We start from the raw sequence: 27,123 nt of genomic DNA, 5'->3' as shown, positions 1-27,123 counted from the left end.
AAGTTATATGCAATTTTGATTGAAAAGGGTGTTGATAAGAAAACAACCAAGATGGGAAAGGGATTTGGACAAATAAATTGATCTGGATTAGAGGGTCTCTATATGGCAAGGCAGATATACATCTTCGATTTGTGTAGCTCATAAAGAATATTTGTATAAATGTCTTTTGACTCCAGATAAGATCAATCATATTTTTGCTACTAGGGAAGTGCTTTGTTGGAGGGGCGTGGAGGAAAGGGGAACATAGTAGCACACATGATGGTTGTGTCCAGAAACTAGACAGCTTTGGGAAGAAATTATTAAAGACATTCATCTTCTGACATTTTGTCATCTTCCTAGAGATCTTCCTGACCTGCTTACTTAATGCTCTACTAAAAAGATCTACAGTTTAAACAGAATGACAAATTAATTTCTTTTTTATTGTGTTGCTTTGTATTGCACATTATTGGAGAGCTGTGACTTCTCCTCCAGGGAATTGTGGCATAGTAAAATATGGACTATCCTCGTAATGGAAAAGTTTTCACATCAAGTACCTATGCAAGAGAAGCGCCAAAAAGAGAATAGGTATTTAGAAATTTGGTCACCCTTTTTAGCATACTCAGAGGAGGAGGGCTCCACAGTCAGCTAGCCAGAATCTTTAGCCAGGTTCTTTGAATATTAACCTGTTCCTGAATGGGTAATGTACAATGTAATATATTAACCTTTTATTCTAACTTTGCCTCAATAAAAAAGTTTCAAACATAAACTGAAGAGGGTTGGGCCCATGTGTGATTGAGGGGAAGTAATCTGTAGAACAGAGGTCTCAAAGTCCCGGCCCGCGGGCCATCTGCAGCCCGAGAACCTCCCCACTGCGGCCTGCGGAGGAGAGACGCATGCAGCCATGCTGCCGGCTCTGTTTGCTGCAGGCGCCGCCCCCCACAGCTCCCATTGGCTGGGGGAGCGGGACAGAGATACCATCACTAGTTGCCTGGCAGAGTCCGCCATGGAGGCAGCATCATTAGTTGCCGGGCAGAGTCAGCCATGGAGTCAGCGTCACTTTTTTCCACAATGAATATAAACAAGTCAAAATACCGAACACAACTATCTGATGCACACCTTGTTGCAGTCCTGAAGGTTTCATCTGCTCAGTCACTGAGTCCAAACATCAACAAACAGACAGAACTGAAGCGTTGCCAGGTGTCTGGCAAAGCTAAGAAATCTCTGGCAGGCAAAGAATTGTATAAAGTTGTACGACAGTTCTATTATTTCTAAGAAATTTGAAATAAAAAATACAATATCAACGTTTTATTTTCTGAACACCATCTTCAGTGACATTATTGGCCCACTGGGAGGATTTGAGGACTGGCACTGGCCCCAAGGTAAATTGAGTTTGAGACCCCTGCTGTAGAAGTTTAAGAAGCACAATGGAGATTTTGGTGTTGTACACTAAACTAGCTGTGATGTTAAAGCTGTGGTGCGGATATTTAAAAGTGCTTGCACGATCCATATATCCACAGCATTTGTACATACCCCCTAGATTATGCTCACTGGGTTGAGAAGAGGAGGTGAGAAATTGCTGGCTGACAGCTAACTACTGTATTTTAGTAGCCTGTAATATTTATTTTTCTGCATATTGTGGATCTTGGCCATGCAGACTGTCATTATCACTGTCACGATTTTGGAAGTACTCTGGTTAGAATATTGCTGTCCTAAGAAAAGCCAATTGAAACAAGTTAATGTGTATCTTAAAATGTCCACATAGTACTAACGTGGCATGAATGAAGTTACCCTATGGTACATTGCCTATTGCGAAGTCAGTGCATTGCAATGGGAATTTTATAAACCAATCTGCTGCACAGCAACTCATTTAAATGGACCTTGGTGGTAGACGCTAATACAAATGGCTAGAGTGCACTGATGTTGTCATACCAGGACATTGTAAGTGGCTTGGGGTTCATAAAAAAGAATGTATTCCATAGCTTCCTTTTTCTCTCCTTCATTTCATTTTCTTCCATAATAGGTTACTTTGGCACTTTAACCATTCATACTGTGCTAGTCTGGATTCAAGAGATCATAGCCTGAACACAGAACTATAGCGACACATGTTTTTAGGTTCATTAAAGGGAAAAAAAAAAGCTGAGTAAAGATTCACTTTATTTCTAAGATTGTAGTGTTGTCTGAGTGTTCATGAAATCAGACTTTAAATACAATTAAACTTTCTTCTTAATCTAGGGACACATTCTGAAACAGCCTTTATAAGAATTTGAACTGAACATAAGCAACCTACAGAATTCCTCAAATGCCTCCCATTGAGAGCTGTCTCTAGACAGCATCATGTAGAAACAGATTCCCCTATACTAGCTGATTGAAGAACAACAGTGGACTATTATTAAGCATATGTGCTTTGCTATTAGAGAAGAAGCAAGGTTGCCAAGACTAGGATGATTGTATAAATATGAATTAAATTAAAAACAGTTTGGAGAAACACTTGTTCTGGCTGGCTATGGTATCTCTTCAACAGACCATTAGCACAAGAGAAAATTTCATATGTTTCCTAGAGTCACAAAAAATATTTCCTCATGTCAGATTTTTAGTTTGGCCAGAGTGCAGAGTCAGAGCATTAGGTTTGCATTTGCAGTTATCTGATGGACATGCACAAATGTCCTTGAACATATGTATCTTACTGTACACATTTTAACTTCCATTTTCAAAAATATGTCTCTCAGTGTAAAAGGCTATCATAATGTTCTGTGCATAGATGATGCCTTGACTTTTAAATCTCCACAATTTAATTTGGATCTGCACTTTTGGCTAGGTGCATTATAAATATAGGGGCAAACTGCAAGATCTGGATCTGATTTTAGATTCCAGCCCCCTGCTGAAGTTTTTGGAGTTTTCAGATCAGAGGTTTTGTTTCAGCCCATGTCTGATTGTAATGTAGTTTTCTTAATTTTTTTTATAAGCTACTGTGAAATAATAGGGAACTCTGAATGTTTTTTAGTGTTGGAATCATTCTGAGAAAGGTACATGTCAGTTACACTTTTCAGAAATTAGGAAGGGTGTTTCACTGGCAATGAGTATCTGTCTTCATCTTGCGTATCTGTCCATATCAGCTGCATGCTATGCCTTTTTCCAGATATGAGCATTAGGTTCTGAGGTTGAAAGATATATTACTTTTTTTTTATTTGGGGGGAGGAGGGTAGAAGCCAGGAGTTAGAGCAATTTGAGCTGGTGTTCTATGGAATAAGAAATGTGCTTCAGATCTTTTCTTTGGTTCCATCCACCTGTACTATAATTACAATAGTCTTTCTTCACAATGGGCTTGCAAAGGATTGTGCTTAGAATGTGACTGTGTTTAAAGTCATCACTATAGTATAGCTGTTTTACTAGAGAGCATCAGGGCTGTTGTCACATAGCCTGTCATCACTGCCAGACACCCAATCATAATTTGCATTTAGGGCTGAAATAAAGATTTTGTTTTTCTTTGAATAAAAGCTCCCATGAATAAATTGTCCAATATTTTTTTCCATCCCTAAATCTTTTCTTTTTCATGTCTAATATATAAACATTTGGGTTCAGAATGTCAAAATAAATTTCCCTGATTAGGGGATGCTAATCTCTTGGCAATTCATTGGGCATTAGTGCCAGCAGATGTATTGACTAATCTTTTGTGAGCTTTAGGAAGTAGTAGTAGTTACAGTCCCACCTCCAACTTGTGACAAAGGAAGCAACTTAAAGCAGGAGGCAGAAAAGAGGTGAATGCTTGGTAGTAATTTGAACACTGAAACTGTCATTGAATGTATTTATTATCATAGCAGACCTCTCTCATCACTGCACACTCCCTCTCTCTCTGTCTCTGTTTTTTAAATTTAACATTAAGAAGTTTTCGCTCTCATTTTTGGGCCTCATAACATTATGCTCAAATTAAGTACTTGATGGAAGAAGGAACAAATAGCTTTTATATAACTCTATTTTTCCCTGTGTCTTATTTAATCCCAGTTGAATCATATCACGATTAATGTAATCAAACAAATGAACAGTTTTAAAAACAAGACTTGAGTGAGCTGAAATTTTGCTGTAGCTTAATCCAGTTTTTTGTTTATAGAGCATAAAACCAGTGAAAATGATGGGCTTAGTTTTGCACCAATTAATGTAAATTGAGCAGAAGCAGGCCTTAAATGGCCCAGTTTCAGATGGCTTGTTCTCCGTTCTATCAAATTTTGATTTTTGTTTGGTGTAATTACGTTGACAGTGAGTTAATACTCCATGGGTTAAGTCTCATTGGGTATGTCTACACTACAGGATTAATCCGAATTTATATAATTCGAATTTAGGAAACCGATTTTATAAATTCGAATGTATTCGGCCACACTAGGCACCATTAATTCGGTGGTGTGCGTCCAAGCTACCGTAGTAGCATCGATTTCCAGAGCGTTGCATTGTGAGTAGCCAATAACATTGAATTGCCAATAACTTCGAATTGCGGCCACACTAACCTTAATTCGGATTAACAATACCGATTTTGACGCTACTCCGCTACTCCTCTCGTCGAGGAGGAGTACAGAAATCGAATTAAAGGGCTCTTTAATTCGAATTAAATGGCTTCGTTGTGTGGACGGGTCAAGCGTTAATTCGAATTAAAGCAGCTAAATCCGAATTAAAGTCGTAGTGTAGACCAGGCCATTGGTGTCTTGGCACGCCTTATATCCAAATTTCCTTGCTTTCATTTGTTTGTGACCTAATATTATTTTTTGCACGTGTGTTTTAAATATGGAAGATTACTTGATAAATTCCTATGTAAACCAAGATTTGGCCTAAAACATCAACAGTGCTAAGAACTTTCACCTTTTCCAGCAAAACATAGACTTCAATCAGAGCAGCTTTTGACTAGTTAGTGCCCAGTATTGCCTGGACAAAATTCTGGGCTTTCCCTAGCAACACCAATTAACTCAATAATTACGTACTGCCAACATTTTTCTGTGACAGATTAATAGAAGAAGAGAACACAGTGACCAGAACAAGGGAACTCTTCATTATTTCTTGAACGTTCACTTTACTTTTTCTGTATGAGAGTGGCCAGGCAGCTGGTATGCTGTGACCTCTGCTTAATACCATACCTTAGACCTTAGCTCCTCCTGTGCCGCTGACACATCAGGCAGTCCGGTTCCTCCAGATATTATGGTTGCTCTCTAGTTGTGGTACTACATTCCAAGTGATGCCAATACATTCAATATCTTCTGTCACTATCTTCTGCCCGTTCATCCTTGGCCTTTTTTGCTTTCTCTTTCCTCCCTCAGGTACTCAATTCAGTGCTTACTTAGCATGTCTCCGATATGGTGTGCATGTCACAACCATCTGAGCCTTCTTTCTTTGATTGTTTTCTAACATGTCCTGCCCTGTCAGCTTCCTTACTCTCCCATTTGTTATTTTGTCTTTCCATGTAATGTGCAGTATCTTCCTCAGCCATGTCTGAGAGGCAGCCTCCAATCTGTTTTTGTTAGCCACTGTCATTGGACAAGTCTCTGCTCCGTATAGTAGCATGCTCAGTATGATTGCATGGTATAAACTGATCTTTAGTTTGCTGCTTAGTACACTAATAATTATCTCACTGTTACTTTGTGCTCCCCATACCTGCTTTTTATCTATCTGTTATCGCTCAGTATATACTTTGATTGTAAGCTCTTTGGTGCAGGGACATCATTTTCATTATATGTGTGTATAATACTAGCACAGTGAAGCCCTAGTCCGTGATTGGAGCCTCTAAGCACTATCACAGTTCAATAAATAAATATTATAATAACGAACTAATCACTTTACATCACTCTAGATGTGTGTGCCAACCAATGATTTTCTGCCAAGATATAGTAGTTTTGATGGACAGCAAATCTTTGCCTGAGGTAGTGCTCCATGTAACAGGAACTGCAAAATGTAATTAAATCAGCCATCCTGTTTGGCTGTGTGATTGCTATCAAAATGAAGAGGCTAATTCAATAAGGATTAACATTCTAGTTACAATATGCCAAAACAATGATTTTAAAGTTCATACTGATTTTATTTGTACGATTATAGTTCCTATCCTCCAAAATACTCTCTCCTACATTTTATTTTTTTATATATATATATATATATATATATATATATATATATATATATATATATATATATAGTTTTTATTTACATGCACAATAAAAATAATTCTTAGCATTTATGTGGAGCTTTTACAAATATTAATGCATTTAACCTCATAGCACCCCTATATATATTATAGCAGGAACAGCAGCAATTGCAAAATAGAGTCCATTTTAACCCCAGGTATTCAATCACTCATAATTTTTTGAAAATTCCACTGTATTGGCCCTTTTACCCTCTCTGTTTACTAGCAATGCTAACCCCAACCATCCCGATCCCTCATTTACTCCTTTTCATTTTTTCCATGATGCTGCTTATGCGTGAAATACTCTCCCCAGATTGGTCCATAAGTCCCCCTTCAAGATCCACCTGTACTGTGATGCCTGTGGGAAACTGTCAGCTGATAATGATTAGGTAGACAGGCTTGCTGAGCAAGGAGGATATCTTTATCTTAAAGTGATTCAGAACCACCAGTTAGAGCACATAGCTAATCCTCATCCTCCCTGCTCCTTTTCCTTCCCACTATTGGTCACAGTCACTTGTTGCATATGTTGTTGTATATTAGAACCTGATCCTGCAATCATTCTTGCATGTGTTTAACTTTATATATGTGAATAGTCCCATTGAATGCCTGAGCCTCAAGTCTTTCCCTCTGTTGCTCCTGGATTGGTGTACTAGTGACGAAATCTAACCCTTAAACCAGTAAAGATATCTGGTACCTAAGGACGAAGAAATTAATGTAGATAGACAAGAAAGAAAAAAGTCTGACCTGGAAGTTACATAAACATAGGGAAAAAGTGATATATTTGAGAAACCGTATATGATCATGTCATAAAAGACTATACTGTATTGCATTCTCTCAGAGGGCAGAGTTAAGGTTCCGCATGTAACCACACTGTTGGCATTTCCTTACTTTTGAATGCTTAACCGTGCAACCTGAATGTTCAAACAAATGTTGCATTTGTTTGGAATGTGTAAATGTACACTGTTCTGACAGTTGGCCTATGGTAATAGTTGCAGATCCTGTGAAGTATCTTCTGATGTTCAGAAACTGCTTTCCCTATTTATGGGTTCTTAGGCTAACAAGTTATCTCCCAGGAAACGAGAACTTTTGTAATTTATAATGGGCCCTCCAAAATATGGGAAGACAGTGTCCCATAAAAACCTTTCGTAATCGAGGCTTAACAGAGGTTTCAGGTCTTTTCTTTGAGTCTCTCATTTGGGCCTGTGAATTGTGATTTACAGGCCCAAATGAGAGGCTCAAAGAGAAGAGGTTCTTTGAGGGGCATTTTACAGATTTCTGTTCAGTGTTAGAAATACCTAATGGAAAACATTTTAATCTTGAAAGAAAGAGCATGTGGTGAGCATTAGCAGCTCAGCAAAACGTGCAACCAATTCGGATTTAATTTAAAGGGAACAATAGAGGTACCTCGAGAATTTGTCGGAAGTGCTGTGGTTTCGAGTTCATATGCTGATGGTAACAGAACTGCAAAAGAGGTGAGTCGCAAATGCTTTATTAAATATCTTCTCAGTATAACTGGAAAGGAAAAGATGAATTCCACTCTTAATTGGTTACAATGATGATGCCAGATGAGGGTTGTCCATTATTGATTTACAGTCATGATATACTCCTCATGATTCCTGCTGTATTTCAGTGAAAGTGATGGTTTAAATGAAGATAATAAACAACATCTTTATTATAAGTAAACTGAGATCATACAAAAAGGAAAGATGAGAAAAGGCGTTCCAGGTTTTTTGGGGGAAGATAGAGGGTCAGCTAGTTTTTTCTAAATGGCGTAATTTAAGTACTAATTAGCAGAGCACACACACTATCTTGGGGCTGTTTCCAGATGCGATTGGAGATATCTGATTCAGCTCCTTTTCAGTTTGTGTGAAACATGAAACGGCTGCAAAGCACAGCAATAAAAATAGCTTTTTGAACTTTTTAGGATTATTTAAATTAACTTTACCCAGGCTTTGTAACACTGATGCTCTTAAGTCCAGTGGTTCCCAGATCAGATGGCTTCAGAAAAATAAATTAATATAAATAATTTTGCTTAAAGAACTGGTCTCCCTTAAATAATGGTGTTAGATTTTCCTGTTCAAATAAATGCAAACATGTTCGGACAACCTGATTCTCTGGATTAACCACAGCACTTCCCGACAACTTGTTATTGTCCTTGCTTATGCTCAGTAAAGGAACATTGCATTATAGAGCTGTAGTCATGGCTTCCTGGTGATGGTTACAATTACCATTCCACTCTGAGCTCTGTTTTGACCCCCACCACACACACACCCATTCTCCTTTACTCTCTTTTGAAATTATTCCTTCTATTTTGAAAATATTAAAGTTTTGCCTCAAGCAAGATCTGTATTAGTTCAGAGAGAATTTTAGACAAAGCGGAGAAATCTCTGGTGATTATCTCAGCAAAGCTATTCAAAATCTTCATCCTTGTAGTGCCCTAAGTTTAAAGCTGCAGCACCATGAAAGTTCTGGAGCAAAGAAACCATAGCCTCCATTAGCAGTGGGCTGCTGTAATGTACATATCCTGTTTTAAGAGGGCTTGTTCCAGTTTTGAAAGGACTGCTGTGACTGAAAATTTGGAATTTGCCCTACTTCTCTTGTGCCTGAAAATACAGCAGTGATCAACAGGACTTCTCTGTTCTCATCTCTCTAACTACTTTTTAAAATTATTTTGATTCCCAGAATGATTTTTTCTCTTATTACAACATTAAAAACTGTAAGGCAAGGAAAAACTCAGTTTTGACCAGTAGCAAATATCATTGAGCATTAAAACAAGGCTTATAAGAAACAGCAGGTCATCTTCACATGTGTCTACAGAATGCAATGTCAAAGCTAGACAAATGGGTGTTAGGACACTTTTTTTACCCATTTGCAAACTTGTTAGAGATATTTTTTCATGTAATTTAAACTATTGTCATATTGTATTTTATTGTAATCTGGAACACAAAAAATCCAGCAAATATTTTTATTTTTTATTTTTTGAATTTACGATCTAGCTACACATGAATTTCCTGTGGGGATTAAAAAAAAACAGTATTGCTTGGCACTTTTATAGCACCTTCATTCCAATGATTTCAAAACACTTTTCATGCTATAATGTTTCACAAAAACCCCATGAAAATAGGTAAGTATTAATTAATTAATTGGCGTGTCTTGTGCTTACTGGCGCACTGTAATTAAAATGTCTAAGATGTAACATCCAAATGACTGGTGTTGCAATTGTCTGGTCTAAGCATAAAATCTTAAATCTCTGTAATCTATAAAGGGACTAACACAATAATTTCCATCTTTGAAAAGTGTAACCAGGATGAAACTTTAAAAAAAACAAAAAAACCCACAACCTAGTTGTATATGCACAAATAAATTATATATATACACACAGACACATACTGTTTATAACAAGTAGCAGGATAAGGATCTGGTCCTGCAGATATCTACTAATGAGTTGTAGTATTTACTACTGTGGGTAGTTTATTCTCCTTTTTAAAAAACAATTTGTTTCTATTGAGCTTACAAGTATTGTTTTAAACTGTTATATTTATAAACAAATATTAGTTTTTACTTAGATGTTTAAAAGGCTTTCGCCCATAAATAAAACCGGGGTAGAGCCTGTCACTAATTAATATTTTTCCCATTGTGGGTTCTGCTATAGTTATAGGGCCTGTTCCAAAGTCCTGATTACATTGTCGTCTGTGGAAGTCTTTCCATTGACTTCAGAGGGCTTTAAATCGCTTCTGGGGGAAATTTGGAGGTACACCTCCTCAGTGTGAGACCTGCGAGGCATTGTGATTAAAGCAAGCATGACGGGTCAGATCCTCAGCTGATGTAAAGCTGCATAACTCTGTTGACTTCAAAGGACTATGACGGTTGACACCAGCTGAGGCTATGGCCTGATATCTCCTTCAGCTCTAAGTGAGCATGGCCACTGCTACACCCTTGAAGTCTATGGCATTTATTCTCAAACTTTTCCATACAGTGACACTCTCCCCCGCCCCCCACACTCCCATTTCATCTATCTGGGATCTATCCGGGATACTCATCCCACTTAGCAATATGGAAAGGGAAAGCTGGTTGCAACCACCTGTTAGCTCATCTTCTGGGGGTTGTGACCACCCCACCCCAGGTTGAGAAACTGTACACCGTGGGGGTTGCACAAGTGTGTCCATAGTTGCTTATGTCCTACAGGATAGTATGACAACACTGCATTGATTTATATTTAGGTTTTCTTTGCAAACATAGGATATAAAGGCTTCATTTATTTTATATTAAATGAAATTTAAGTTCTGCTGAGTCTCGTGAGATCACTATAGAATTGCCAGGATTGAGTAGTGCTGTGTACTAACTTAGTTTGACCCCTCAATAACCGCTGCAATACAATACAATACAATAAATATTACTAAGTAGCTCAGTGTTATTTCAACTTAATGCTCTTCCAGAAATTTATAATAGAAGTTCCTATATTTCATTAAATATAGGAAATATCAGTCTTCTACATAGCAATTTCTCATAACCTTGTGCCCAGTAGCTGAAACTTTTTTCATAAAAATTCCCTTTTAATTCTGTTTGCTTATAAAGTATAGCTCTTTGTTCCAAAATCAAATCAGTTTCAAGCTTCTGGGACTAGATTAAGACCACCAAACTCATTTCACTTTAGCGTTAACCACAGCACAAACAAACCCCTAACTGGAAATGAAAAAGGTTAAGTCTGTTAAAAATATCACCCAAATGAATTAGCATTATGTTTAGAACAGAGCTGAGTGATCACTTTCCTGACTGTGTTCTGCCTATTTTCCATATGGAAAATACTAATCACTATAAATGTATTGGCTTCAGATTACTTTTCTGAAGCCTTATACCTAGGCCTAGTTTAAATGTCACTCAAACAGTTAGGCACCTAGAAGAGACACTATGAATTAATGCTTAAGAAGTGTGGAAGTGAGAGTGAAGTGACTGGGGTTCCATTCCTGGCTTTGCCACTGACTTGCATTGTGAGAGAAGGAAATAAAGGCATAGTGAAGGGTTTGTTCTGTTTGAACTACGTAACTTCATAATTCCTACCCCACTGAAGTGCTTTGAGACTTATAGAGGATAGGCCTAGCTACAAATGGTTTCTGTCCTTTACAACTTCTTTATGACAGATAAAGACTATGTCAACTTTGTTTAATAAACATTTTTGGACTGCTTGCTTTTTAGAAATAAGATATTCTTGCTTCTCTCCATCTGCTGGAGACTGTAGGTCAGATCTTTGTAGGACCTCAAAAGTTAAGTAAGAACAGGCTTCTTGCTTCCCTCAAAGATCCAGCAAAGGTCTTATGGCAAAAAGAGGGAAATGAGGTGCTGATATTTTGAGTGTAATAAAAAGTAGAACTGTGAAATTCATAACACAGAATATATACATTACAATTGTATGAAGGGGGTGTGGTGGTGCAATGCCTTGCAGTTCATTTTTAATTCTTTAATGTTTGTAAAACACTTTCAGTTCCCTTAGTGGAAGGCACCTTAGAAGTGCAAAGCGTAGTCATTTTGACCTGCTCAGTACTTTAAAACAACAGCAGCAAAACCCCAAAACCACACCTATGGTTTTTGGAGAACATTTGGGCTGATTTAGGGTATGTCTACACTACGAGAGTAGTTCGATTTTAGTTAAATCGAATATGTGGAATCGATATTACAAAGTCGAACGTGTGTGTCCACACTAAGGACAGTAATTCGACTTTGTCAGTCCACACTAACGGGGCAAGCGTCGACATTGGAAGCGGTGCACTGTGGGCAGCTATCCCACAGTTCCCGCAGTCCCCGCTGCCCATTGGAATTCTGGGTCGAGCCGCCATTGCCTTCTGGGTAAAAAAATGTGTCGAGGGTGCTTTTGGGTAACTGTCGTCATCCAACCGTCACTCCCGCCCTCCCTCCCTGAAAGCGCCGGCGGGAAATCAGTTCGCGCACTTTTCTGGTCAGTGACAGCGCGGACGCCACAGCACTGCGAGCATGGATCCCGCTGTGACCATCGCTGCAGTTGTGGCCGTTGTCAACGCATCGCAGCTCATCATCGACCTTTCACTGAGGCAGATAGAGAGAAATCAGGCGAGGAGGCTACGGCACCGGGGTCAGGACCTGAACTCCGAGAGTAGCACACGCCTGTCTGAAACCACGACACCCAGTGCCGAGGACATCACGGTGGCAATGGGTCTTGTGGATACTGTGGAACGGCGATTCTGGGCCCGTGAAACAAGCACGGACTGGTGGGACCGCATAGTGCTTCAGGTCTGGGATGAATCCCAGTGGCTGCGAAACTTTCGCATGCGGAAGGGGACTTTCCTCGAACTTTGTGAGTTGCTGTCCCCTGCCCTGAAGCGCAAGGACACCCGGATGCGAGCAGCCCTGACTGTCCAGAAGCGAGTGGCCATAGCCCTCTGGAAGCTTGCAACGCCGGACAGCTACCGGTCAGTCGCGAACCAGTTTGGCGTGGGCAAGTCTACCGTGGGGGTTGTTGTGATGCAAGTAGCCAAGGCAATCGTGAAGGTACTGCTGTCAAAGGTAGTGACCCTGGGAAACGCGCAGGCCATCATAGATGGCTTCGCCGCGATGGGATTCCCAAACTGCGGTGGGGCTATAGATGGGACTCACATCCCTATCCTGGGACCGGACCACCAGGCCAGCCAGTACATCAACCGAAAGGGCTACTTTTCAATGGTGCTGCAAGCACTGGTGGACCATAAGGGACGTTTTACTAACATCAAAGTTGGATGGCCGGGCAAGGTTCATGACGCTCGCGTGTTCAGGAACTCTGGTCTGTTTAGAAGGCTGCAGGAAGGTATTTACTTCCCGGACCACAAAATAACTCTTGGGGATGTGGAGATGCCTACAGTGATCCTCGGGGACCCAGCATACCCGCTAATGCCCTGGCTCATGAAGCCCTATACTGGCGCCCTGGACACAGAAAAAGAACTGTTCAACTACCGGCTCAGCAAGTGCAGAATGGTGGTGGAGTGTGCTTTTGGCCGTCTCAAGGGGAGATGGAGAAGCTTACTGACTCGCTGTGATCTCAGCGAAACCAATATCCCCATTGTTATTGCAGCTTGCTGTGTGCTCCACAATCTCTGTGAGAGCAAGGGGGAGACCTTTATGGTGGGGTGGGAGGTTGAGGCAAATCGCCTGGCTGCTGATTACTCCCAGCCAGACAGCCGGGAGATTAGAAGAGCCCAGCGGGACGCACTGTGCATCCGGGAGGCTTTGAAAGACAGTTTCCAGACTGAGCAGGGTCACCAGTGAATTTTAAGTTTGTGGACTCAGAACCTGAACTTGCCACCGTTTCTTTACCCAGTTACCGTTGACTATCCTCTCCAGTTACATACCCCCTTCACCCCCTTCCCAAAAAATAAAATCTGTTCTGTTTTGTTAATGAACACCGTTGTCTTTATTACTGTTTTCGCGGGAATGTTTTAAACCTGGGACGCAGACTGTGGCGGGGTGCGGGTTTACTGTTGTGATGCAAATGATGCTTCTAAACTCCAGGAATGACGGGTTCCGCAGTGGTGGACTGGTTGTTTCAACAGAGCCTGCCAGCCCTCCTGGGCGGGACAGCGTGTATGTGTCGGCTATGTGACTGTCTGGCAGGGGGAGGAGGGTTACAGCTCCCCTGCTGCGGGGCTCTGTGATGCATTAGATCTGTAACTGCCCTCCCCCGCCACAAAGTCACAGAGCAACCCCCCCCCCCCCCCAGAACACGAAAACCACCTCCCAGATTGAACAGGGTCACTAGTCACTGCACTGGGTATGTGTCCTGATCCTGGACCTGACCCCGCCTCTGTACCCTGGTAAAGGTGACTGTCCTGTCCAATTACCATGCCCCTTCCCCTCGTTCAGACAGACTCTCCTCCAAAATAAAATCATGGAAACAGTAATTAACAGAAACGAATATTTTATTATGAACCAGACATGAAACGTGGGGGTTGAAACTTGCACGGGGGCTTCTGTGAGGTGTGTAGGAAAGGACTTTTAAAATTTTGGGGAATGAGAGCCTTCTAGTGCTAGAGCAGTCTGCAGGGGTTGACTGAAAGTTTTAACGGCCCTTGCCGCCCCTCCTTCTTTGTACTTTGGGTGAGGGGGGTGTGGGACTTGGTGGCGGGGGAGGGCGGTTAGAGATAGACCGCAGCGGGGCTCTGTCCTCCTGCCTCCGGTCTTGCAGAACATCCACAAGGCGCCGGAGCGTGTCCGTTTGCTCCCTCAGAAGTCCAAGCAGCTTTTCAGTAGCCTGCTGGTCCTCCTGACGCCACCTCTCCTCCCGTTCCATGACTGCTCGGTGCATTTGTGACAAGTTCTCCCTCCACTGTGTCTGCTGGGCTGCCTGGGCTCGGGAGCAGCTCATTAGTTCTGAGAACATGTCCTCCCGCGTCTTCTTCTTCCTCCTCCTAATCTGCGCTAGCCTCTGGGAGTGTGCTGACAGGCTGGGTTGGGAGACAGTCGCAGATGTGTCTGTGTGAATGGGAAAAATGGAGTGAATTCCTGAGACAGATAAATGAAGTTGTGTACAAAGAACCTAGTCTTTCTCTGTGAACAAGACCATGCACTGCACCTCTCACATGCGCACTCAGGACAAGGTCGAATTTTCGGCCATCGCCTTCAGTGCCTGGGGTCCTGCAGTGGTCTTGCAGTTATCTGAGAAGCGTGGCAGGACACCTGAACTTCTGTAGCGTGCAATCATGGTAAGCCGTAGACTTCTGGCTGCTTAAAACTGTACTAGTAGCACTGGCCTCCTTTCACATTGAAAGCAATGCCAGTCTCTGCTGCCAGCAATCAGGACAGCATGAACTATGCCCCTGTCCCACCCCCTCGCGGCTGTTCCAGGGAAAGATCCCTGTATGCTGCCCCTCTCCCTCCACCGCGTGGCTGTAAAGCAGTCCCAATACTAACATTCCCCTCCCTAATTCAAAGCAGGGCGTAATGAGCGACATCACCCTGCTGAGGATCTCGGAGTCCCAGAGGGAAAGGATGTTTCGAGAAAGCCTTCAGAAACCAGGGCCGTTTGCCGCTATGCTCTGCAGGGCGATGATACCAGACTATCTGATGGTGTTGTGGCGCGGTAACGTGTCCTACCACGGAGGGCCCACTAAGATCGCCCTACCCAGGAACCTGATGAACAGGCTGGAAATGTACCTTCATGAGACCTACGAGGAGTTCTCCTATGAGGATTTCGCCTCCATCCCCGGCCATATTGACCGGATTTTCGCGTAGGTGCACTGGGACTAAAGAGTGGAGCGTCTTGGGCAGCATAATCATGACTTACCGGACATTGTAAAAAAAATTTTAAATACTTGGGACTAAATTGTGAAGAGCCTAAGGCAGACAAATCATGAAAAACCCTTTGTTACGATTGTAAATATTCCAGTTTTTTTGCAGATAATTGTTTACATGTTTAAGCACTTTAATAAACAGCCATTGTTAATATTATAAATATTCCAGTTCTTGTAAAAATAAATGTTTAGATATTTAAAGCACTCACTGCTTGATCCTTCCCCTGATTCTGTCTCCGGGGTAAGGGATGGGGACGGTTGGTAGGGGATCTCGGTAAGGGTGATGAAGAGCTCCTGGCTGTCGGGGAAATCAGCGGTGCCAGCGCTGTCGACTGCCTCGTCCTCCTCATCTCCTTCTTCATCTTCCCCGTCCGCTAACATGTCCGACGAGGAACCTGCCGCGGACAATATCCCATCCTCAGAGTCCACGGTCAGTGGTGGGGTAGTGGTGGCGGCCGCACCTAGGATGGAATGCAGTGCCTCGTAGAAACGGGATGTGTGGGGATGGGATCCGGAGCGTCCGTTTGCCTCTTTGGTTTTTTGGTAGCCTTGTCTCAGCTCCTTGATTTTCACGCGGCACTGCGTTGCATCCCGGCTGTATCCTCTCTCTGCCATGGCTTTAGAGATCTTCTCGTAGATCTTTGCATTCCGTCTTTTGGAGCGCAGCTCTGAAAGCACGGACTCATCGCCCCACACAGCGATGAGATCCAAGACTTCCCGATCAGTCCATGCTGGGGCCCTCCTTCTATTAGATTGCATGGCCATCTCTGCTGGAGAGCTCTGCATCGTTGCCAGTGCTGCTGAGCTCGCCACGCTGTCCAAACAGGGAATGAGATTCAAAGTGCTCAGACAGGAAAAGGAATTCAAATTTTCCCGGGGCTTTTCCTGTGTGGCTGATCAGAGCATCCGAGCTCGGACTGCTGTCCAGAGCGTCAACAGAGTGGTGCACTGTGGGATAGCTCCCGGAGCTATTACCGTCGATTTCCATCCACACCTAGCCTAATTCGATATGGCCATTTCGAATTTAGCGCTACTCCTCTCGTTTTGGAGGAGTACAGAAGTCGAATTTAAGAGAGCTCTATGTCGAACTAAATAGCTTCGTGGTGTGGACGGGTGCAGGGTTAATTCGATGTAACGGCGCTAAATTCGACATAAAAGCCTAGTGTAGACCAGGCCTTAGAAATCTTTCTGGACAATACAGAGAGTGATGCCAGTCAATATCTAGAGTAGCCTTTCCCTGCAGTGACTGCCTTCCTTGATGATCTTAATAAGGAAGAGTGTTGCCTGACTCCTCTCTTATTGATCTTTCTCTTTATTTCATGTCTCACTTCCATCTTCCTAAACACTGTTTTCTCTCCTGTTCTTTTGTGTTGTTGCTTTGCCATCTCTTCCACTTAATTTCCTCTCTCTGATGGCCAGCCCCATTCCATTAATTACAGATCACATGTTGCAAAGGTTAATGCAGTGTGTCCTGCTGCTTCCCTACCTACATGCTTTGTAATATCCATGGAGGTTTATATCTCAACACTTTGGTTAATGGTTGCCTGTTATTACAGTGCTACATAAGAGAAATGATGTTACAAAAGCACAGGACTAGGAGACCTGAGTTATATGCCTGTCTCAGTTAAAGATTTCCTCTTGAGACCTTGAGCAAGTTTTATAAACTCATGGTCCTCAATCCTGCAAAAACTTAAGCACATACTTAACTTTATGCACTGTGAGTAGTCCCACTGAAAAGTTCAGCACATAAAGAAGTTTTTGCAGGATCAGGACCTTAGTACTTCAGTTTTGATATGTATAATAGGGATAATAATGCTACAGTGCAGTGTGGTGTAGCTTAGTTTATTAAAGCTTGCTAAGCCCATTGAGACCTTCCAATGGGAGGAACTATATAATACACGTAATATTGTAACAATTAGAATAGTTTGTATTCAAGTTTCTATGCTGTTTTTATTTTTCAAGTACAATAAAATTATTAAAAAAAATATATTTAAAAAAACAGTAGTTTGAAAATATTCTTTATTTTCTAGCTTGGCATGTCTGCATATACTATACTACTGTTAAGTCACATATTACTCAAGCATTCATTGTGTGTTTCTCATGATGCATACTGTTCTCTGTTTCTTAATCTTTGGCATTGATACCGGTACTCCTTTTCTCTTCTTCTGTCTCTTTCTTTCTCACCTAGGGAGTCCCTGGGATTTTATAGCTCTTTTGGGCACACTGTCAGGGATATTTTTGAGTACTGTTTTAACTTTTCATCATAATGTTATGAGAATTCAGTTGATACAGAGAGAATAACAGGAGTTCCAAAGTGACCCATTTTTTGACGTTTTCACTGGACTGTCTTACCTTTATTTTGGACACGCTGCAAGAAATTTAAAACATTCTGCACCCTTTGCTTTGCTCCCCATGTGTTGATTAACATAATCTCATTTATAAACAGGGAATATTTGTGGTTTTTAAGATTTTGAATGTGTCCAAATGCTACCCTGACTGTCACTAAACAAAGTTTTTGTGTTTAAACATAGTAGGCTATATTATTTTTAATCTGAGAGTGTCCCTTTTCATTTTACCCGTAAACCCCAGCGGGAGTAATACAAATTGATCAGTTGCCAAAATAACCTTAAAATGAAACGCAAGCAGAAGTTAAAGATCTGAACTGTAGCTTAGTAATGTGTTGCAATATGTACTGTCAGTTTGCATACTGTTGTTAAGAATTTAAATTGAGTCTTGTGCATGTAAAACCCATATCAGGTTACTTTCTGTCTTTCAAACACTTAATATGATCATTCTGGTATTTACTATTAGAACTTGCAATTAAATTTGTGTTTGCAAACTATCCTTTAAAAAAAAAAAAAAAAGTGGGTTGCTGCCTGCCCATTCCCCTCATTGGCAAGCAGATGATTATACTTCAGCTTTAAAAGTGCAATGTAATTTTGCCATGTCTAAAATTGGCGTATCAAATTAAGTTGATGATACCCTGGGAAGGAAAACATAAATATTGGACCAGTTCCATATTCCTTCCATATTCCTAAATTTAGGTCCATTAGCCTAAATACTCCTCAATATCATGTGCTGTTGGGCATGTGCTCTTGTATGGTTTTGTGTGAAGCATTTTAGTTCAGCTTGTGGAAAGCTTCTTGGCTTGATGGGTGCAGGAGGGGGTCTAAAGGTTCCTCTCACCACTGCCCTGGGCCTAGGCTTACCTCAGTGTTTCTGTAGCAGAAGAGCTTATTTTGCAGGGTATAAGTAACAGATGAGCTACTCTAAGCAGTTGAGGATGAGGACAATCCCAGTAAGATGACAGCCAGCTGTCGTTGCTTTTCTGTCTCTCTCTCTATGCTTGAAGTAGGCTGGTTCCTAGTGGCTGCATCAGATATACAGGAGAGGACTTGTAACCCTTTCTTTAATGGTTGAGCCAAAGTGCTTGATGTAAAACTCAAGGAACATGCTAAAGAAAATATGGTGGCCATGGTTGCACAAACAGACCAGCATAGTGTGTGTGTGTGTGTGTGTGTATATATATATAATATATATATGGAAACCATAAACCTCATTGATTAAAACCTGGGATAATGACTCGTTTCTTATATTGTTCACTTGAATGTTTATTAATTTCCAGCATATTCAAAATATTTTAGGTCTGATTCATCCCTGTCCTATGTGTGGGGGTACAAAAGCCTTTCCATTTCCTATGCCAAGGGTCAGCACACTTGCAATCCCTTTTCTCTCCTGAACCCCAGTAGTGTCCTAGGCATCTCTCGGAGGAGGGAAGAAAAGGGGCCACAGCCCCACTCAACTGTTCAACAGAAGTGTCCAGCAATAGAAGGGAGCACATACTGCACCCTCCTAAGGGCTCATGCAGTGAACCATAAAATTTGCCCTCCTGCACATGCACGCGCTCTCTCTCTCTCCCTCTCAAGCGTTTTCTGGGAGCCAAGGCACAAGGCCTCCCAGAGTTCCCCCGAGGGTGATGCAGTCGCACAGCAGCACAGGCCTGTGCCTTTTGTCCTATTTATATCTCAGCTATTACATTTGTTGGGTGGCTGTTTTGTTGTTTATTCTTAATGTACAAAATCTCAAGCTCCTTCATCAGTTTTCACACAGTCAAAACTACACCAGTTAGTCAGTAGTGGGAATTTTTCTGAGTAAAGACCTTAGGGTTTAGCCCTTTGTTTATATATTTTAATTCATTTTAATACAGGCACAAAAAAATTAGGCCTATATTCTTCCGAGGATTCCATTCTTCAGATATGGCAGTGTCCCTTCAAACTGTTATTACCTTGTGGTTTTAAGGTGTTATTGCCAATAGTCATGAGGAGTAATAATCAGGGAGCCTCCACCTTCCATATGCCTCAGAGAAAATGTAGACAATATAAACACAGAAGACATACAAAGAATTTCTTTAGGAATGTTTTACCTAGACTCCTCCATAGGGAATGAATGAACAAAGGTTCAGTGGAAAGATGCACAGTACCTATAATAAGATATTTTATATAATTAAATTTGTTTTTCATAACCCTCCCAATATTTTGGGTCTAACTAACCCACCCGTGCACAAAAATGTAAATTAAAGTTTTCATTGCAAACTTGTGCTTCTTCATAATTAAGTATTCTCAAACTAGGATGAGGTCAGTCTTTCTGTATTGGTTTTATAATCCTACCCCTTGTGGTTTTTGTGTAGCAAAAAAAGTCATTACAACGGTAATGTTAGACCCTTCAGTGTTAGTCAGTGGGGAAGATGAAAGTCCTGCACTTCCAAGGTCTCTGCAGGCTCTTGGACCCCAAACATGTACAAACATTGAACTAAAACCTTTCATTAGGTAGTGTCAAACTATGATGAGCACAACCTGTTAGCATTGGTTTTGTCCTAAATACTACTGCTCATGTTAGTAAAGGTTGTAGGACCAGATCCCTAAACTGTAGCATTCTTCTAGAAATTAAATTAAAATGTTAAATCAGAATGCCATTTACAACATCCACTCCTTTGCATGTATAGCTTGTTCCATGTATATGTAATAATAATAGTAATATTTATTAATAATTAATACCTCTTTCTCTTTGTCCCTTTTCTTTGCATGTCTGGATCCTGGATAACAAGCAGTTATAGCTACAGTTTTACTCATGGAATATGGCTTTTTGCCAAGCTCTAAGAGTAGTTATGCTGCAAAAATCTGTTTTTGTCCCCCCCCCCCCAGTGATTTTGCCCATATATGCCCAGCCTCTTCTGTTATTGCTGGGTTTAACAGGTGAATTTACTCATTGGTGTAACTTCCATGAAGTTCCACAGGGATGAATTAGGCCCACTATCTGTGAATAATTAACTGATTATGAGATTAGAATGTTAAACAGTGATTCTAAAAGTGCTTACTTTCTATGACTCATTTTAGTTATGGGAAAATACATCATGAAATAGAAATCTAAATGATTTCCTCTTAACTTAATTCTCTGTTTTGTTCTCTTGTAAATTTGTATGTGTTGTGTTGTGTAGATTGCACCCGTTGCAGACAGATGGAACTGGTAAGATCCTAGCTGAGAAGTGTGCGCAAAAAGATCCCTGCAATCCAAAATTTCCCATAGCAGATGAAATAAACAGGATATTATTGGAATCTCAGCATATGGCAATATATTGTTGCCAACATTTCTGGCCTATGGAATGCCTGAAAATGACTTTGTCATTTGAGATTCTTAGGCCTCTGGCTATAGTGCTTCCAGCTTTTCTCTTTTGAAACCTTATTTTTTGTTTTTCTTATTACTAATTTATTACTTGTACCATGTCAAGATCACCAGCATGATTGCTGCCAATTTGGAATCACTCCCCTGAAAAGGAAATGTTCTGGTCTTACTAAATTAGAATGTTATTTACAATCCCCACTCTCTCTCATGTGCTTTGATGTTTATCTTGTTCCATTTTCTTTTAATAATGTTTATTTACTAGAAAACAGAAAATGGCCCCTAATAGTATTTTATTTCAAGGCTCCATTAGAGACTGACTAGTGTGCATACTTGTTTGGATTATGTTATATTTAACAACAGATATATTGTTGGATCCTTATCTTTATTTCTGGCAATACACTTCACTGTATGAGAGGATGCCTTTACCTCATTACATTTTAGAGGAGGTATTGCCCAGAGAGTTGGGTAAAATATAGTAGCTTCTGTCCTGTCTACATTAAAGAAGCTTCGTATGGTACTGGATTAAACTGCACTGGTGCAAGCAGTGGAGTTTGCACTGTGGTAACTTCTTCATTGATTCATGCCATTGCAAATTTCCTTAATGCTGAAAGGGCCTAAGTATTCAGTATTGTGGTAATGAGTTACTTATGGACAGTGTGTCTGACCCATACATTTCATTCCCATACACGGTGCAGAGGGAAACAAATTAACATAATTGACAAGGGAAAGGGTCAAGAAAAATAGTTGTCCAATATCATCCCTTATGGCTGCGTAGCACCCTCTCTGTCACAAATACATATCATACGCAGAAGTATTTGGGGCTAGCCAGAGTGGGGGAGGAGTAAGGGAAAGCTGTTTTGGGGCATATTTCCATCTCATACTGAGGTATCAGATACCATGAATAGCTTTAGAATGTAATGATGCCTACAGCAGAATTAGCTTCCCCGATTCACTTTGTGATCTTCTCATTGAAGGAATTACGTGAAGGTCTATCGGAGCTAATCATGCTGCTGATGCAAAGTGGGAGGCCAAAGGTAGGGACATTGTGGTCCCAATTTACTGTTGCTCTGCACTAACTCAGAATGGTCATGTTTTACCTCCGCTTTGTGCTGATGTAAATGACCAAACAAGGCAACAGCAAATTAGGGCAGGTCTACACTAACCACCAAATTCAAACTAAGGTACGCAACTTCAGCTACGTGAATAACGTAGCTGAAGTTCGAAGTACCTTAGTTCGAACTTACCTCAGTCCAGACGCGGCAGGCAGGCTCCCCCGTCGACTTCGCGTACTCCTCTCGCTGAGCTGGAGTACCGCAGTCGACGGCGAGCACTTCCGGGTTCGACTTATCGCGTCCAGACAAGACGCGATAAGTCGAACCCAGAAGTTCGATTTGCTTGCCGCCGAACTAACGGGTAAGTGTAGACCTACCCTTAGAAAAACACATTATAAGCTAAGATACTTGAGGTCTTCTGGGTGTTTTCAGAGACAGCCACTGCCTGTCAGTGTCTGTGCTACGTATTGACAGGCGCGGATCAATGGCACCTGTGACCTGGCTGTTTATTGGAGGCCATAACTGGCCTCTTTCACTCTGTTGCTGGGCCAGGATTCCAATGGGATTATGGCAGAAATTCTGTACATAGACATCTGTAGATCTTGTAGGAGGCAAGTCCTTCTCTCCCATGTATGTGATTTTAGGCAGGAGGCAAACAACTGTGTGTGTGTGTGTGCGCGTGTGTGCACATATGTATATTAAATATCGTGATGAAATATATGCACCTCCTGATAATTAGCACCAATCTGTGGCGTGGGTGGTTCTCTCAGTCACATTGTAAATGCATGTTTTCCTACCAAGAGAAGAAAGCTGTAAGTTTGTTCCTGCTCCCAAAAACACTCTCTCTCAAAAGAACTCACCCTGCACCCCCAAAGAAGCAAGCAACTAAATAAATTGCAGAGCCTCCTAGGTATGCAGAAGGCTGTGTAAACAGCAGCCATTTTTCCTGAGTTATTTTTACAGAGGAAAAAGCAGCTCTTTTTTTAGCTGTTATCTTTTCTGTTGCTTTTGCTGCTTTCTTATATATTTCCTGATTCTTCTCTTGAGATGCCACATACCTGGGAGTTTTCAGACACAGCCACTGCCTGTCAGCGCCTGTGCTGTGTATTGACAGTTGGATCAATGGCAAACAGTCAGGCAGCTGCAGCTCTCAATGCATCCCTCCTTGTAAGGGTCAGGTCAGCTGTATTTTGGCATTAAAACCTCAGCTGGAAGGATCTTTTCCTTTTTTCCTACGAGAAACACTCCTAGAAGAAGGAAATCACTGTATAAGCTACAGCCATACCTGGATTTTCCTGAGGAATCAAATACTGTATTATCAATGAAGCTACATGTTCTAAGCAATTAAAAACGCACTACCTTATTTGCATCCACTGTGGCACACAACAGCCTTCATTCCACTCAAAATATCTCACTGATAGATAATAGAATAGTGTCTTTTAGGCTTCAGCTATGCTTTCATTGTAGAGTGAATATGCCTTAAAGGATATTGTAGTAACAGAAAAACAACTTCCAGTGACCTGTTGATATCTTTCTTGGGGTCTTGCACTAGTGCCCTCTGTATATTGTGTATATACGAGATACATTTTATTTTTCATGCAGTCTTTTTTTTTCTACTTTACTAATACTGTATTAAGTCCTGTGGAAAAAATTCATAGGCAGGAGTTGTAGACCAAGCTGGATGAGCAAGCATCTCAGAGAGGTGATTAAGAAAAAGCAGAAAGTCTACAAGGAGTGGAAGATGGGAGGGATTTGCAAGGAAAGCTACCTTATTGAGGTCAGAACATGTAGGGATAAAGTGAGAAAGGCCAAAAGCCATGTAGAGTTGGACCTTGCAAAGGGAATTAAAACCAATAGTAAAAGGTTCTATAGCCATATAAATAAGAAGAAAACAAAGAAAGAAGAAGTGGGACCACTAAACACTGAGGATGGAGTGGAGGTTAAGGATAATCTAGGCATGGCCCAATATCTAAACAAATACTTTGCCTCAGTCTTTAATGAGGCTAATGAGGAGCTTAGGGATAATGGTAGGATGACGAATGAGGATATGGAGGTAGATATTACCGCATCCGAGGTAGAAGCCAAACTCGAAAAGCTTAATGGGACTAAATCGGGGGGCCCAGATAATCTTCATCCAAGAATATTAAAGGAACTGGCACATGAAATTGCAAGCCCATTAGTAAGAATTTTTAATGAATCAGTAAACTCAGGGTTGTACCGTACGACTGGAGAATTGCTAACATAGTTCCTATTTTTAAGAAAGGGGAAAAAAGTGATCCGAGTAACTATAAGCCTGTTAGTTTGACATCTGTAGTATGTAAGGTCTTGGAAAAAAATTTGAAGGAGAAAGTAGTTAAGGACATTGAGGTCAATGGTAATTGGGACAAAATACAACGTGGTTTTACGAAAGGTAGATCGTGCCAAACCAACCTGATCCCCTTCTTTGAGAAGGTAACAGATTTTTTAGACAAAGGAAATGCAGTGGATCTAATTTACCTCGATTTCAGTAAGGCATTTGATATGGTTCCACATGGGGAATTATTAGCTAAATTGGAAAAGATGGGGATCAATATGAAAATTGAAAGGTGGATAAGGAACTGGTTAAAGGGGAGACTACAACGGGTCATACTGAAAGGTGAACTGTCAGGCTGGAAGGAGGTTACTAGTGGAGTTCCTCAGGGATCGGTTTTTGGGACCAATCTTATTTAATCTTTTTATTACTGACCTTGGCACAAAAAGTGGGAATGTGCTAATAAAGTTTGCAGATGACACAAAGCTGGGAGGTATTGCTAATACAGAGAAGGACCGGGATATCATACAGGAAGATCTGGATGACCTTGTAAACTGGAGTAATAGTAATAGGATGAAATTTAATAGTGAAAAGTGCAAGGTCATGCATTTAGGGATTAATAACAAGAATTTTGGTTATAAATTGGGGACACATCAGTTGGAAGTAACAGAGGAGGAGAAGGACCTCGGAGTATTGGTTGATCACAGGATGACTATGAGCCGCCAATGTGATATGGCTGTTAAAAAAGCTAATGCGGTCTTGGGATGCATCAGGCGAGGTATTTCCAGTAAAGATAAGGAGGTGTTAGTACCATTATACAAGGCACTGGTGAGACCTCATCTGGAATATTGTGTGCAGTTCTGGTCTCCCATGTTTAAGAAGGATGAATTCAAACTGGAACAGGTACAGAGAAGGGCTACTAGGATGATCTGAGGAACGGAAAATCTGTCTTATGAAAGGAGACTCAAAGAGCTTGGCTTGTTTAGCCTAACTAAAAGAAGGCTGAGGGGAGATATGATTGCTCTTTATAAATATATCAGAGGGATAAATATCAGGGAGGGAGAGGAATTATTCAAGATTATTACCAATGTGGACACAAGATCAAATGGATATAAACTGGACATTAGGAAGTTTAGACTTGAAATTAGACGAAGGTTTCTAACCATTAGAGGAGTGAAGTTCTGGAACAGCCTTCCAAGGGGAGTAGTGGGGGCAAAAGACATATCTGGCTTCAAGACTAAGCTTGATAAATTTATGGAAGGGATGGTATGATGGGATAGCCTAATTTGGGCAATTAATTGATCTTTGATTATTAGCAGGTAAATATGCTCAATGGTCTGTGATGGGATGTTAGATGGGGTGGGATCTGAGTTACTACAGAGAATTCTTTCCTGTGTGTCTGGCTGGTGAGTCTTGCCCACATGCTCAGGGTTTAACTGATCGCCATATTTGGGGTCGGGAAGGAATTTTCCTCCAGGGCAGATTGGCAGAGGCCCTGGAGGTTTTTCGCCTTCCTCTGCAGCGTGGGGCACAGGTCACTTGCTGGAGGATTCTCTGCACCTTGAGGTCTTTAAACCACGATTTGAGGACTTCAATAACTCAGGCATAGGTTAGGGATTTGGGTGGGTGAGATTCTGTGGCCTGCGTTGTGCAGGAGGTCAGACTAGATGATCATAACGGTCCCTTCTGACCTTAAAGTCTATGAGTGGTGTATATTGTGAGGGATAACCAATGTCTCTGGGAGGAAAGATGCTCTTATGGTTGAAAGTAAGACTCTTTTTTTCCCCCTGATTTTTTCCATAGTCTTCCTATATGACCTTCAATAAGTTATATAGGGCCAGATTTTGAAAGTTAGGCAGGCACAATTGTGTGTTTTACTTTTGTGTGCGCATAATTTATGCACACAAATAGCTGAAGTGTATGCAGAAATTGAGTATTTGCTCATATAGGCCATTAGGCTACTATCTGGCCATTTGTGGGTAGAATACCTGATTTGAATATGCACTTTGAGTATATGCACATTTAGGGCCAGATCCTGAGCTGGTGTAAATTTACATAGATCCATTGCCTTCAGTGGAGCTACACTGATTTATACCAATTGAGAATCTGGCTCATTATATCTGTGCTAAAGCCCATTGAAGATGATGGACTTTGTGTTAGGCCCATAATAAGTTTGGAGAGCGGAAATGCATATGTACAGTCATGAGTACCTAACTTTAAATATCTGGTCCTTAATCTCTCTGTGCTTTTGTCTTCTTATTTATGAAATATGTACACCTCACTCTGTTATTGTGAAGTTTAATATATATGAAGCACTTTGAGATGCTTTAAAATATAAAGTATTGTTACTATGACCAAGCCTTAATGTTACTTTGTATATCAGTGTTAAATGTTAGTTTTTGCCTTGGATTTTCAAATTTAGCAATACCACCCTGCTTCCTTCTTTTTAATTAACATTATGATGCCATAGTTCATAGTCCTTGACTATCACATTCAAATCCAGAGAAATGAAATTCAGTGCAGTAACTAAAGGAAGCTGTTGCGACAGGATTAGTGCCACTGAGCACATATTGATAACCAGTGCTCCAAGAGTTCTCTTCCATTCTGTTTAGAAACACACCCTTGCAGGGCTTTCTGCTTGTTAGTCCACACAATCCCACATATCCCCCCTGGTCCTCC

At 41.1% G+C, this 27,123-nt stretch overlaps 1 protein-coding gene across 2 annotated transcripts in view; it reads left to right on the top strand.

The window, feature by feature from the left end:
* FHOD3 (formin homology 2 domain containing 3) overlaps positions 1–27,123 on the top strand; it is a 652,884-nt gene that overhangs the window by 100,756 nt on the left and 525,005 nt on the right. The window lies entirely within an intron of this gene.

The sequence above is a fragment of the Emys orbicularis genome, chromosome 2 (assembly GCF_028017835.1).
Source record: "Emys orbicularis isolate rEmyOrb1 chromosome 2, rEmyOrb1.hap1, whole genome shotgun sequence".
NCBI classification, from domain to species: Eukaryota; Metazoa; Chordata; order Testudines; family Emydidae; genus Emys; species Emys orbicularis.
This window is presented reverse-complemented; position numbering and strand designations above follow the sequence as displayed.